Below are 15,729 nucleotides of genomic sequence, written 5' to 3'. Positions count from 1 at the left end.
GCGGAGTGTGGGAATACCCGGGGTTTTTAGTGATTAGGAGTCTCACAAATTTTTCTCTAAATTACTTTCGACGTTATGAAAATTCGAGCAAACCTTATTTCTGGAAAATGTCGGGCTACTGATAGGTAACCACCTGCAAGACCTAAACGGGTAACTACAACGGATTTTTTGCCAAATCCTATTTATTTATTCACGACTGAATGATACTGTGTACATTTATAAGTACAGGAAATATAAAACAAAAAAATTGCACACTATTCCCCATGATTTTTTTTTGCTCCCAAAGGAGGCCGTGACATGAAATTTGTTCAAAAGGAAACATAAGGCCTAAAGCACGCTGAGGTCAAAATTACTACTCTTAACATTCCAAGCGAGTAAAGACTAAAGCAAAAACTAGCACGAAATGAATCTTATTTTCTGGCTCAAGTTACAAATGATGGCGGAATTTTACTACATACAGAAGAGTATTGTTTTTACTGTTTAAGCACAATTATTAAATGTTACTAATCTAGCAATATAGATTTACTGTTTTTGTGCTGCACTACCAAGCATTTACGCAACACTTTATTTTTAGATGTTTTCAATTTTATATTGTATTTGTTTCCAACAACAACGGGAATTCTACTGAAAATGGGCTTCTAGCTTATTACAGTATTCAATAATCTCAATACAGAGTACTAAAAAAACCGACCTTAAAGTATATATTTGCCAAGTTTTATTGCAATCGGTTACCAGAAAGTGCGCAAAACCAGAGTCATCCCCTAGTTTGCCGAAAATCGGTGCTCGCTGCACATTGAGAAAAAAAAGCGCCTTTAATTGGAGCATAACAAAATCAACCATTAAAGTAATTGCTCTTTATAAAATTTAGGCGCTATTTATAAAAATAAGTCTTCGTGCGTGAACAGCCGGGTGGCTGAGGTGGCTTAGAGGTGGATGATTTTCTTCAAAATTAATTGGAACTACTACTGAGGTACTCTCCGTCCAACACAAAAAGAATCATCAAAATCGATTTACAAAAACCTGAGTTATCGCGTAACATTCATACAAAAAAACACACAGTCGAATTGAGAACCACTTCCTTTTTTGAAGTCGGTCAAAAACCTGCTTCCCGGAATTGCCTTTAAATAGCCATGGTGACAATTTTTGTCTGGATGTCGTCAACGATTAAAGCTCTGCTTTCTTAAAGCACATTTTAAATGAGGCCTATTTGAAGCAACCCCGGACGGCAGCCAATGACGTGAGCTGGCTTTACGTAATTTGTATATTTAATATTTCATTTTTACAATTTTTTTTTACAAACAATATTAAAGCCATTTGAAAAATATATATCGTATAGTATACGCGTTCTATTTAGTTTAGTTGATATTAAAAAAAACATTGGTATGTGTGAAGTACCTGTTGAATACAGCGCTCTTCTTGTAAAATTTCGAGTTAAGTTTGTGTTTTATTTCTATGATGAAAATTTATAGGGATCGTGTTTTCACGCCGTATACTCATCAGTGTACATCGTAAATTTTACTACACATTTTTTCTAAAGTGATTGACTCAACACTTTCACTGTTTTGTTTGTTTTTTAAATTTTTTATAATAATAATAACGCACACACTCAACATAGCCCCGCACCAGGGAAACCCTGTGTCGCGGGTGCTATGGACACACACATAGACAACCACAAATTACACCCAAACTCACGAGAGAAATAAATGTAGGCCATATAAATATTTCTCCCGGCCCGGGAATCGAACCTGGGACCTCTGCGTGGCAGTCCGGCATGGTAATCGTTCGGCCACGGAGGCAGTTTGTATCGACTCGTAACTATTTTTACGGGTATAAAATTGCGTACGTTTGTTTTTTCAAATAAACCAACGTTCCGCCTTGATAGTGATAATAAGGTTATTGATGGAGCATACATCCCTAAATAATGCCTATTTACTCTCGGCTTGAAGTACAAAGTTATAGCGTTCAGGTAATAAAGTCCGCAGGCAGATTTCAATCCTTAGCCGTTCACCATATAAATGTGGAAGCGTCACGCGTTCAATTTGTCGTAATCGTGAAATGTAAGAACTCGATACAAAGCACTTGTGTGTGTAATAATCTCAGTACAGAGTACTAAAAAAACCGACCTCAAAAGTACGTGGAATTACATCTATTTGCCAAGTTTTATTGAAGTATCCCCTAGTTCGCCACTATACAGGACTTGACACAGGAGATAATAAAAATCAGTTCTCACTACTCAAAGTATATTGAGAAAGAAAAACGCCTTAAATTGGAAAATAGCAAAACCAACCTTTAAAATAATTGCTCTTTAAGTAAAATTTAGGCACTATTTGTAAAAATGAATGTTCATGCGTGATCAGCCACCCTTAGAGGTATATGATTTTCTTCAAAATAAAATGGGACCACTATGGAGGTACTCTCTTTCCAACAAAAAAAGAATCATGAATATCGGTTCACAAATACCGGAGTTATCGCGTACCATACATAAAAAAAAAACTGTCGAATGAGAACCTCCTCCTTTTTTGAAGTCGGTTAACAAAACAGTTTATGTGCGCCATTATATATGCATAACAACGATTTTCGTAAAACTCGCTCAATTTATTTAAATGTCTATGTGACAAACTAAGCGAGATAGCATGCCTGCGCGACACGTTCGTTGTTCAACTATGTGGTTTGTAAAACTGTGGTACAATACAGGACAAGGATTCCTTTTAAAATGGTATTGAGATAAAGTTACCAACTTATGCAATGCAATTCACAGGAATTTAAATAAGAGACTACAAATCTTGTAAGCGCCCGACTGACCCATTTTGTATTGTTTTCCTAGCACTTTTTAGTCATTACCACGAAAATATGATATTCAATACTGCATCGCTATCGCTCACAACTTAGCCCAATGAAATAAAAGGAACATTCAAGAGGCGTCAAAGAAAAATCGTAACAATTTATTTGGTGGGTCGGCTCTGAATAGAGGAATTCTCTTGTCCAGGCATGAATGTCTTTCGGGACGTTGCTATATTGTGTTAATCTTATTCCATTGTTTACGGAATTCTAGAGTTTCATGTTTATCGCGAATAATAAGCAGGACAGACCAACTGAAATTTTGATCTTTATCTTCTAAGAAAATTGCAATTCTCCTGAACATTTTATCACATAAATACCTATTAGGTAGATAGTGTGTGTTTTAAATGTGACAGTATGGGGAAATCCGAAACCATAGGCGATAAAAAAAAATGTCGTAGAAACCATTAAGTCTTCTTTTGTGAAAACAATTTTGGCATATTCATTTTTTAAGTCAAGCGTTACTTTTCCAGAAAACGAATTAAATTGATAAAAAAATTTTTTAGTGCGAATCGACTCAGTTTAATGTAAGAATCATTTTATTGTACGGGACGAAAACATCGGGACAGTAGGAGTTGGTCAATTTCATAATATGTTTATCATACAAAATTAATAATATTGACATTCTTTTATGCTAATAGACTCAGCTTCTTATAAGGATGATTTCATTGTATGGGACGAAAAAAATCGGGACAAAATTTAATAAAATGATTTTTCAAAAAAGGAATAATTATTGACTATTTTCTTTTATACTGATAGACTCAGCTACTTATAAGAATGTTTTTATAGTAGTAGAATTTAATAAAATGTTATTTGGGAAATAATAGGTTAGCCAGATTAACAACCCGGTTAAACCCTAGGCGGATTGATTGGGTTTTAACCCACAGGCCCATCTCTGTTCACGGAAAAACTCGTGGTAAATATCTAATTAAACATAAGTTCCGAAAACCTCAGAATTGCAAGCCCGGATTCGAACCAGCGACCTACCTTTATCTACTTGTTAGGCGGTAGATCAAAACGAGCTGCCATGGCTTATTATGATTATGAATACATGTTTATCAAAAACATCGATACCTCACACGTAAGCTGTTGTAAGTCAAAATACCATTTTTTACTTTTTAAGTCAAATGTATACTTTTTAATGGAATTGCTTGCTTCAGAATTGGCAGCCTTTTCTAATTCTAGTTCTTCATTATTAATGTCACACAAGAGCAGTATTACACACATTCAATTCTTCTAACGACTCCTAATAGGTGCAGTATTTTATATACATTCAATTCATGTAATAATTCCTAACTAGCGCAGTGTCGGCGGGTAACTGATGGATGCACGTCCCATCCGATCGGAGTTAATATTTAAGTTACATTTTATAATTTTAGTGTTTATCACACTTGTACTTACATGCCATCTCATTTTGTAAAAGCGGTTCTAACTGAAAACTAGCGTTACAGCTGGCGAGCTGTAACATATGCTGAGTTGGATCAGTTTCAGCTTATAGATATAGCACACTTTATATGCCTTAAAACTGTTATATCTATAAACAGTCTTAATATGGTATAGATTTAGATAATAGTTATCTATAAATGCTTTTAGAAAAAAGAAAGTGTAAGATTTACTCTTATAGTCCTTATTTTAAGTTCATCTGTAGAACAACTGATTATTTTTAGTTAAATTGTTCTATACACATCCAGTAAAGTCTATTAATACTCTAAAAACTAGTGTTCTTAAGTTTATTCTAGATATGTTTAGTTTATAGGCATTCTGTAGTGTTTGCACTTATGACAAACACGTTATAGCGCGTCTTCAGTAGATTTTATTTAAAAAAATACTACAATTAGGGTTTTTACTCTATTGGACATTGTAAGAGTTCATGCAAAATGGATAAAGTAAAGAATATTAAAAGAGCTGGTGGAGGTGGTGAACCTTGGATATTAAGTCACATCATTCGATACAATCAGCGTTGCCAATGCCAATTGTTCAAAATCCCCAAAAATCACGGTTCAAATCCCCAAATTTGGGAAGAGCAAAATTCACATTCCTCACTAATTCCCCACACTCGAGTTTTCATTATTTATTCGAAATACATCGCTTAAAAATATAATAAAGAATTAAGAAAATCAAAATATAATACTCTATTAAGCTTGCTGTGAATGTAAACAGAATGTAAAAAGTAAAACTAATTATAAAATTAGATGACCTTAAATCGTTTATTTATTTTAATTAGATTCAACATTAATCAGTCTGTGAAAAAAAAATCATTTTTCTTTGCTTTTCAAAATTAAGTAAATTGATTATTTGTTGTGCATTTGGTGACGCTATGTTAATGTTAGAAATAATCAATGAGTTCCGACCTATATTTCATATTTAAAGTTGACGAGTGGTAAGTTGTGGTGTAATGGTACCAACTGCTCGGCTTTGTTTATCAATAGCTGATTTCGTTTTGCTTCATACCGGGGACCGGCCTAAGCGGGAGAAAGAATCGCGAACTTAACACGCACCGACTGGTAATTTTACAATTCAGAACCAAGTGCTCTAATAATAATTCTATTTAAGCTGCTTGTTAATAATACGAGGGATGTGCGATGTTAAAAAACACGTCGATATAGTCCATCACAGTGTTTCTAACAGTAACGATCAAACTAGCGATGCATCAGCAATTGATAACAAAATGATAAAATGTTCGAATCCCCACATTTTCCTCACATACTCCAATCCCCAATCTAGTTGAAATTCCCCACAATTTGGGGAATTCCCCACAAATTGGCAACGCTGGATACAATAGTCGTAATTCGAGCTGGTCATGGCCGGCATTTTTGTTTGTTGACAAATAAATAAACATTGTGAAGTAATTTCGTGTTCTGAAATGATAAAAACAATTGAAATGAGCGCGTAAACTACTATACTTCAATGTTGTGTATATGTATTGTGCCGTCTATTAATAGACTACAGTGAAATCATTGTGTGTGAAAATTTTATTTCTTCCAACATAAGTTAGGTATGTCATTAAAATATTCCTTATGTTTATGTGGTAGGGAATTTATCCACCTTTCTAGTCATATATAACACATTCCATAAAATTATACAGAACAACGTTTTTTGCGACAAATTGGATTTTTTTAATTGGTTTTTTGACCTAGTGTTTTGAAAAGATTTTTATTGCATAATGCGCTTACTATTCTACTACTGCTTCTATAAAGGTTTTGTAATACTATCAAAAGAAAAATTCGCTTAGAAACATCGCGTTTTGTAGGCAATCATAAAAGCTTCATAGGAGTGAATATTCTTCTACAAGATCAACTACACTAAAGCAAATAAAAATAATCATTTCGTATTCTAAAGTTTTTCTATAGATAAAGCTATAGACAAAATGCTTCCAACAGTGTTTTGAAAAAAGCTTTAAATTCTTAACGCCATTTTTGTTTTTAAAGAACGGCTATGAAGTAGCCGAGAAATACTTCTTACCTTTTTAAAAAGTAAATCTAAGTTGAAATTAGCTTGAATAAGCCTAGAACTTCTTGGAAATGGTTTGTTTTGTGAGTTATTTTGTATATTTAAACTTTCTATAAATATTAAAATCGAAAATCGATAACTGTATTTTTGTTAAGTTTATATTTTATACATAAATATTTAAAATTTAGCGAGGGCATTACTTTTATGACAGGTTTTACATCACTTTTCACAATGTATTTAAAGTCGCACGTCAATTCGCGCTTTCTAACCGATTAAACATTACGCAAAAAAGTCAGAAATATTATATGTATCTAATTTCGCCACGTTGCAATTTTCAAACTTTATACTTTGTAAGCCTTTAAACATGAAATCTATTAGTATTAAGAGGATTGCGTCTTATGTTTGCAACGCTTTAGTATTTTGGTTATATGACTATAAATTATCTAAAAACTGTCTACTGTCTTGTAGCATTCTGGAAGGGTTACTTGAGAAAAAAGATAAGAATCACTTTTAACACTACCTACAGATAGTTTCTCAAAGCATTCTAGTGATCTACTAATAAAGTTGTGCCCACTTGTACTTTATATTATCTAGAAACCTTCTTCGAGATATCTTGAGGGGATTTGAACTCTTAAAATATTCAATCGAATTAAATTCTATTAGATATCTTATAGTATATATTTAGATATGGTTGTGCTTGGGCATTAATGTGAATTATCTGTTTTGCTTGAATTCTGTTAAGCTGAATAAACGTTTCTTTCTTTCTTTATTTCTTTATGTATATTGTAGGTTCCATATTTAAAAGTAAAGAAGTCACTTAGTGTTATGTTTACTTCCAAACATGGAACCTATATTATAAATTTTAAAAATGGTATTTTGACTTACAACAACTTACGTGGGGGTTATCGAATATTATTGTATCTATTCTCATCTCGTTCCTAATATCGTTTATAATTTATCAAGAACAGAATTAAACTTAATGTTTAATTCTTGTTTGAATTGTCCTTTCAGGGGGTACATAAAGGGAACTACAATAATCGTGTCCATATACTAGTTGCCGATAAGCTGCTTATAGTTCAGCTCTTGGTCGCTATTTATAGATTTATGACCGATCTGTGGTAGCTAAAGGGAATCTACAACCGCTTACCAGCGTTATCTATTGACAAATTTGGAAATATTTACATTGCTAATGAGATAATAAGTGTTTATTCCAAAATAAACAAATTAGATAATGAACCTAATATTTTAGAAGTTGCAATATCACCATTTAAAACTTTATTTAGATATGGAATATAAAAACATTTTATAGTGCATTTGTTACTTTTCAAACTACGACATTTTGTTATAATTATTATACAAATATCGAACTCAAAGATAAATTCCGTCGATCCGGCTGGATTCAACTGGAAAAACTTTCATAGATTTTAACACAGTTAGCGTTACGGCAAAAATTCGATTGAAATCAAAAAGAAAGATCTGCAACAAGAATCATAAAGAAATTCGTAAAGTCTGTTGCTTTGTTCCGTAGCTCAGTTGGGAGAGCGTCAGCCATGATATGGCGAGGTAACTGGTTTGAGTCCAGCCGGATGGAAGGAATTTGTCTTTGTGCGCGATGTTTGTATTAATAATTATAACAAATTAGTGAAGTAATGTTTATGAATACAAAGATCGAAGTGGATGTCCATGCTGCACTCTAGCATTGGTCTAACCATCAGAGCCACGGGTCTAGTAATCGAGTTGTCGAAATTCTCCTGTGTTTTTGTTATAGATCTTTGTACTGACTTTTCAGCATTCATCGCCACTAGTGACATCTACAGAGAGATTTTTGAATAACCTTTTCACCGAAGCCGATCGAGTAAAGGTATATATAACTTTTTTTCATTCTAATGGACTCAGTTTCATGAAGGGATCATTTCAGTAACCTATCACAAACTCGAATATGTTTTTTCCGAATTTCATTACTCCGAAAACGGTTCGACTTTTTTTCATTAGTGCGATGACAGTTTTGGTATAAATTTGCAACACAGAAATGTCTTACAGCAGAAGTATCGTTTGTCCAAAAACTATTATTACAATAATTATTACACATTCGTATTTTTTGAGCAGAAGTTTGTTTGGTCTAATCATGTTTGTTATACAGTCTGTTTTCCATATAATTTAGATTGCTGAAAATTCGTTTCGACAAAATTATTATTTTTAGATGAAATTGTACCGCCATACAATTTTATCGCTCCAAAATTCTGGACTGTACTTTGCTGGTGCACAGCAAGTCCACTTACATAATTTTCGTCATACCATTGTGCTATGTTTTTTCTGTCATCTGAAATGTCAGTCAATAAATAACTTATAACTGAATCGAGGAGAGTTTGAGAACCGAATTTGTTTGCATCCTCCTAGTAGTCCTAGCTAGGTCGACCCCCTCCTGTGGGTTTAGGTTAGGTTAGTATATGAAAAAGCAGCACGATCCGAACTACAATTCGATCAAATTAAGTTGCATCTCGTTTATTTTCTAAAGATGTGAGGTGCTTTAATGTGACGAGTTGTATTGTGCGACACGTTCTAATACTTTTAATATCCGTAATAAGAAATAATATAACAAAAATGTATCATCCACATCGTTTTTTTACAAAATAAAAATATTCAATTAGATACATTGATCAAACGGTTTGTTGGGAAAATAAAAATCGGGAAAAGAAAAACTTGTCAATATGTCAAAATAGTGAAACATTAAATGGTGTAATGAAAAAAACCGTAACGTGTTTTCGGACAAATGAAACAAAGTCTATTCAATAAAAATCTGAAGGTTTTCGGAGAAACAAAATTCTGTAAATCATGTTTCTAGCCTGTGATAGGTAACCGATCATTTCATTACACAAGACAAAAAAAATCGGGACAGCAGTTGGTTAAATCTCATAAAATATTTTTCATTCAAAATTAATAAAATTTACTAATTTTGTTTAATGTTGATGGATTTCTTTTCTTATAAGAATGATTTGATATTGTAATAGAAGAAAAGAATCGGGACAGCAGTAATTGGTTAAACTTAATAAAGTGTTATCCATTTTTAACCAACTTCAAAAAAAGAAGGAGGTTCTCAATTCGACTGTATTTTTTTGTATGTATGTTACACGATAACTCGATTAATGAACAATTAACGACCGAAAATTAACGATTTGTGAACCGACCTAGATGATTCTTTTTTTGTTGGAAAGAAGGTACCTCATTAGATTCTCAAAATATTCCACCTCTAATGGTGGCAAACTAGCAAATGAATCCGGTTTCGCGCATCTTCCGGTAACCTACTTCAATAAAACTGGGCAAAAACAATATGTAATTCTACGAACTTTTGAGGTTGGTTGTATTTTTATAAAAAAATAAATCATAATAAAACTCCTGTAAATCACAAAAATAGTTCTACAGTAAGAAACTTTTCAACTTTTTTTAACATTATAGTCCTTTTCAATATATATTATAACTTCTCAAATTAGCTTTACATATTAATACAATGATCTGTAACAGACACGTAGAAGATTTCCGTCAACCTGCTGACTCGACCTGAAGCTTTATTGGCAGAGCGACGCTACAGTACAGCGTGGTCGCAGGTTGAAGTCCTGTCGGAAATTTTTATTTGTGTTCTTTCTTCTTTCTTTCGTCTTTAACCTTTGTATCATAAATATAATAAACTAGTCGAATTATTAGATTTCTTTAATTTATTTGTTTCCTACATCATCAAAACTCGTATAGCCTATTCTGGGCTTGCCTGCGAGATATCAATAACCATTAACTAAATATTGAGTGCTCTAGTCGATGACGTAACTAGTTCTATTTTTCTCATTAAAATTTGAAGAAAATATTCCACCTCTAAGGGTAGCAAACTAGGGGATGAATGACTATTAAAGTCGGTTTTATTAGTACTCTGTACTGAGATTATGTATGAAAAATATACGCGATTTAGTTTAGAAAAAATTGTTTCATTTCCGAAACACATATTGTATGAATGATACGACTGAATTTAAAGTAAAAAAATAAATTTAAATACAACTTTAAATAGTCAAAGATCAGTGACAGATAAGCAGGTAAATGCGTCTGATCGGCTATTGTTACATTAAATTGTCCACTTTATGCAATTTACTGTACAACGGTAATTGTCAATAGAGATAATTGGAAGCGCAGCGTCAGGTTTGAATTGCCTCTGTTAACAATATCCTGATTGACATCACTGAAACAGATTTTAATAACGTAGTTGAAAACTGATATATTACAAAAAGAAATCAGGCCATTTTCACAAACAATACAATACGCTGAACTCAAACTGTACATGGATACGTTATCACACAATTTTGAGCCTAGATGTTTAAGATCAAAATGGTGACAATTAATAGCTTTATATATTGCCAAACCATAATTTTAAGTAGAGCTCCTTGTAAAAGAGTTCGTTCAGGGCAGCACTGCCCCTTTACCTGCGAAGCAGTAACGTGATAAAAAAATTAGTAATAAAAAAATTGTTACAGCTATTATCAGTAGTAATAGTACTAAGTTTAAAATAAATGGACTTAATAAATGCACTATACATTATACAAGCATGTAACCAGTCAATGACTACTTGTTTGTATATATGTTTGCCTGTATATGGGGGAATTACTGTGTTCTGTTTTTGAAGGGCAAGGGTCAAAGTCAAAGTCAAACAATCTTTATTTCATATGTAAGCAAATTACACTTGAAATTGTCATACTGATTAAACTCTACTGGTCATTCGTAAGGCAGATGCTCCTGAGAAGAATGAGCTAAAAACTCTAAGGGTTGCTCTTTGTAAATATACATTTAATACATTTATCATTACAATATTGAATTTAAACATCTTAGATCGAGAATACCTGCCCCCGTAGTGTGACTACGCAATTTCTCGCGACCCGCGCGATAAAATTGGAATAAGCGCGCGCTATTGGCCATCTAAATTAAATCTGATTGAGACAGCCAATAGCGCGCGTTTATTTCAATTTTATCGCGCGCGTCGCGATTATCATGCGTAGCCATGCTACGGTAAATGAAAGAGCTAAACGGGGTAATAATGGTGAAATCACAAGCACATAGGTCTTGTCAACTTATGTATCACAGTGATATGCAGTGTCCCTCGGATCGTTGCAACAAAAAAAAACCATCATTGAAAATCCTGCCGATCCTGGCAGTTTGAGAGCAGAGTCATAAGAGATTTGGTAAAAGTAAGGTTGAGCAAGAACCTACATTTAAGGCAAGGTATTCTAACGTGAGCCTAGATTTTAGGAGGTGGGGGTCGCCCCTCCCGTCTCACAATCCGCGCGGTGTAAATTAATTAGATATGAGCGCCGATAATAGACCAACTGAGATATAGATAATAGAAAACGTGTCGGGGATGTGGACGTTTCAGCGGCGCCAGCGCGACCATGAAACGAATTTGTATAACGGTTTTTGTTTTTACAAATACTTTTTCAAACAAAAAAATAAAATAACGTATTTTCTACAGTAATCAAACTTTTATCAGTTCGATTAGGCGCTCCGATATAAGCACGCGCACGCTTTCGTATTGTGTACGCGTAGTGAAAATGACGACGCCAGAAAGAGCTTATAATATCTGTATAGATAAAGCAGTGTATGTAACTGTACATAATTAGGTATTAAAATACGAGTGTGGGTTTATGAAGTCAGCCGGCAGGCGAGTTTCATAAGAACATCACACGAATTTCTTTCATTATGTAACAGTCACATAAAAACCTATTATTAAATCAAAATACAAGTCATAATAATGCAAGTCCATAAGGAAACTTATTACTATGACACACCGTAGGGGTAAGGCACTAAGTTGCTACTTTTCATATTTACGTTACACATTACAAATAAAACTTAATAATAAAAAATAAAATTTGGATATCCTATCATCAGTCCTCGCCAAATACAAGTACACATAAATAGCTCGCCTTTGTACACAAATATTTAAATTGTTTCTGAAAATGTGTAAGTTACTTTGTGTACAATAAAGTGTTTAAATAAATAAATAAATATCATTGGTAAACACTCAATATTATCTGCCTGCCTAGGTCATTCCCATCGAATATATAACCAGAAATAGAGAAGAAATGTCATTTAATTTGTTTGAAAACTATTCTCAAATCATTACGGTGACAACTGCGCTCCGTTTGGCCAGCCCGAATTCGAAACAATTGACGGGTGTCGTCAATTGTTTCAATTCAAATTGACCAGTTTAACTTGAGCTTTGCCATAATGGATGAAAATTGAGAAATTACGTATTTAATATTTAATTACCAATGAAGTGTGATTCCGTTTGTTTTGTAATAAGATGTTTCGCTGTTTTTCCCACTCCAAACCGAATGGAACAGTCATTGTTAGAGATATTATCTTTATTACAATAAATACAGAATATTTTTGGATTATACGGAGACGTACACACAGATCAGTTGTTCGCGCTGTACTGTTTCAGCTTTCTAATCTGTGATTTCACCGCAAACGAGAGTTGACATTTAAAATTGGTATAAGGCCTATTTGTCTGATGAGTTGCCAGAGACGGATGGCCCTTATTTCGTCTAAATTTCTGGTTATTTATATACTCTATGGTCATTCACATAGGTATAGACTGTCGCATCTGTCCACGATATTCGTTGACGTAAATCAACATTAAAACAAAACACTGTTACTATGAATAGTATTTTGTTTGGAATATATAGTTTCTGTGAATGTTCTTGTATATAGTAGATTGAAGTCTTTGGTCGTATTATTTTGTTACACTTTGTATGTATAAATGTATCACATTTAATCTGGAACTCATGAGAACAAGAAATATATTATGTGGGAGTGGCGTTAACTATGTTGTGGATATTCCAAAGATTCGCACGAAGCGTTCCACTTCCACAACACATGTAGATATATGGCGAACGGCTATGGAGTAAAATTCCTTGCTTGTAGACAAATCCCCTGAATGCTATAGCTTCAGTTTTTTCAAAGCGAAAATGAATAGGCATTATTTGGATGTATGCACATCTGGATGTGCAATCTAATACCTGATCTCTGAATATTCAGAGGTCAGGTATTAGAGGTCAAATAAGCACTTATTCTATAATGCATCGTTTTGATAGTTCTTGTTTTGAAATCGAAAGATAGATAGATGGCGTTAATATTGGTTCGTTAGATTGTTTTAGGGATCGCCACTAGATTCTTATTAAACGGCAACACCGAATGTTGCAATGTTGGCGCACCTGAATGATAGGTTAGCCAACTATGGCAGGTTTACGCGAGACGGGAGAACCAGCAATCGACATATTGGTTATTGTGAATAGCCATGGAGGGCATCCTTATTGCAAAACCTCGCGAGTTATAACGCAGTATCCGTTAAAATTGTGTCAGTCACACTATATTTCTGTAGTAAAGTGTACGGAAATTAAGTACACGGAATAAACTAAACTGATTATTGTTCCATTGAAAACATTTTCATTTCAAAACCGCTGGAAATTTGGAAGACGGTAGCTCCATAAATAACCCATCCAGAGCTCCACCGTTACATACATTAGGTCTCGCAAATCTCTGTGGCTTTAAATAAAAACAAAGAAAAAATTTCGTGGGTTGACATAGTTTTTCCTTTGAAAAGCTTATTCTTTGAGAAAATATCCTGCCAGAAGGCAACATGAAGAATGATGTTGATAACAAAGAAACCAACGTTTTAATGCACGTTTCGTGTCAGGTACCATTTTTATATAATTATTTACTTTTTTTTTGTAACATGAACCAATATGTAGACCGAATTCGGAAAACCGAAGACGAACTAAGAGGATCCCGGATATAGGAGATCTGATTACGAACTGTAAAAGGAGCTGGATGTGACATTTTGCGATGCATGGTGAAGACAGATGGAATAATGCGATATTCTAATGGTGGCCAAGAAATGGTTATCGAAACATGAGACGTCCTGTAGCGAGACAGGTGGACGACATCGTCAAAGTTGCGGGCCGCAGATAGGTGAGACACAGGATCGTATTGATCCAGCAATAGATGAAGTCACGCTGTGGATGACAAACGCGAGCCAGTGAAAATACAAAATATATTTGAACCTTTTTGTTACACTAATATAATAAGATGAAAAAGAAAAATCAGGAAAATTATTTAGTCGTCGCCAAATTAAACCGAACGTCCGGATTGACGAGTTATTGAAATAAGAAACGAGTAACAAAGCGTTTTGTTAAGGCGCAGTTATTTAATCGTAAGGAAATGAGATGCGAAACGTCGAACTTTTCGGGTCATTGATTTGAATAGGGCGGCTCTAACAATAGGTCGAACTTGGGATCTTTTTGTTAGGCGCAATGACGTATGAATGGAATCTTTTCAAACGCTATACATTGCTTTTTAAGGGCATGACGAACACATATTAAAGAATAAAATCCATCAATGAATTTGTTTAAGCTGCTAACAGATTGATTGCATGTTGCAAGTCGTAATCAATTTCATACAGCCGTGACCACGACTGTATGAAGTTGATAACGACTTCACGCATGCGCACGCATTAATTGCAAGTATGCAGTCAATCTGTTTGCAGCCCTAGTGGATTACAGTGGAAAAGACGTCAAAAAGTCATATTCTCACACAATATTTCGAAAAATTCATCATTGCAGCCCGAAGACGTCCATTGCTGGACATAGGCCACTGCAAAAATCGCCACAACGATCAGTCCTACGCTATACGCGTCCAGCGGTTTCTCGCAATCTTTTCCAAGCCAACCGCGTAGGTGGTCTATTCACGCTGCTGTGTCTTCCGGTACGCGGTTGCCACCATTGTCACTCATAAACTGCACAAAGAGAAAAATTAATAAAAAAAAAAACAAAGAAAATGTACGATAAAAATCGCAGCAATATGTTACACAAAATTAAATATATCTAAAAATATTCAAGACAATCAAGAACTTCTTTTGTTGTGTGTATGTGTAGTCCACCTGTTAAAAATAACTCAACAAGTTATGAGATGGGCTACGTTTGGAGTTTCTCTGTAGGATAATATTCGAAATGAGGTTATCCGACAATTATTTGGTGCAATAAAGAACCAAATCGTTGACTAAGCCGCTCACGCGATACATGCAGCCGTAGACGCATACCACACCTAGAGGTGCCGGTGATGATTTTATACCGATTTATCGGATATCGAAGTTATAACAGGTAAAAGAACTAATATTAATTGCTATTTCGGTAACTACTCTAGCAAACCATAAAGTTTTTAATGCCTGGGTCTGTCATTTAAAAAAATAAACAACTTCAAAAATACGTCACGACCATCGTGTGTGTTATTGTTTGCGCTGGTGATTTCGGTGTTTATTTATTGAAAACATACCGTAAGTAGCGTTTTTTAAATTAATCCTGAATATAAATGTTTATAAACTATACTTTAAGGAGTAATTTCATGGTAAACATT

Source organism: Hyposmocoma kahamanoa, unplaced genomic scaffold (assembly GCF_003589595.1).
Source record: "Hyposmocoma kahamanoa isolate Upper Pololo Valley unplaced genomic scaffold, ASM358959v1 114, whole genome shotgun sequence".
In the NCBI taxonomy this organism is placed as follows: domain Eukaryota; kingdom Metazoa; phylum Arthropoda; class Insecta; order Lepidoptera; family Cosmopterigidae; genus Hyposmocoma; species Hyposmocoma kahamanoa.
This window is presented reverse-complemented; position numbering follows the sequence as displayed.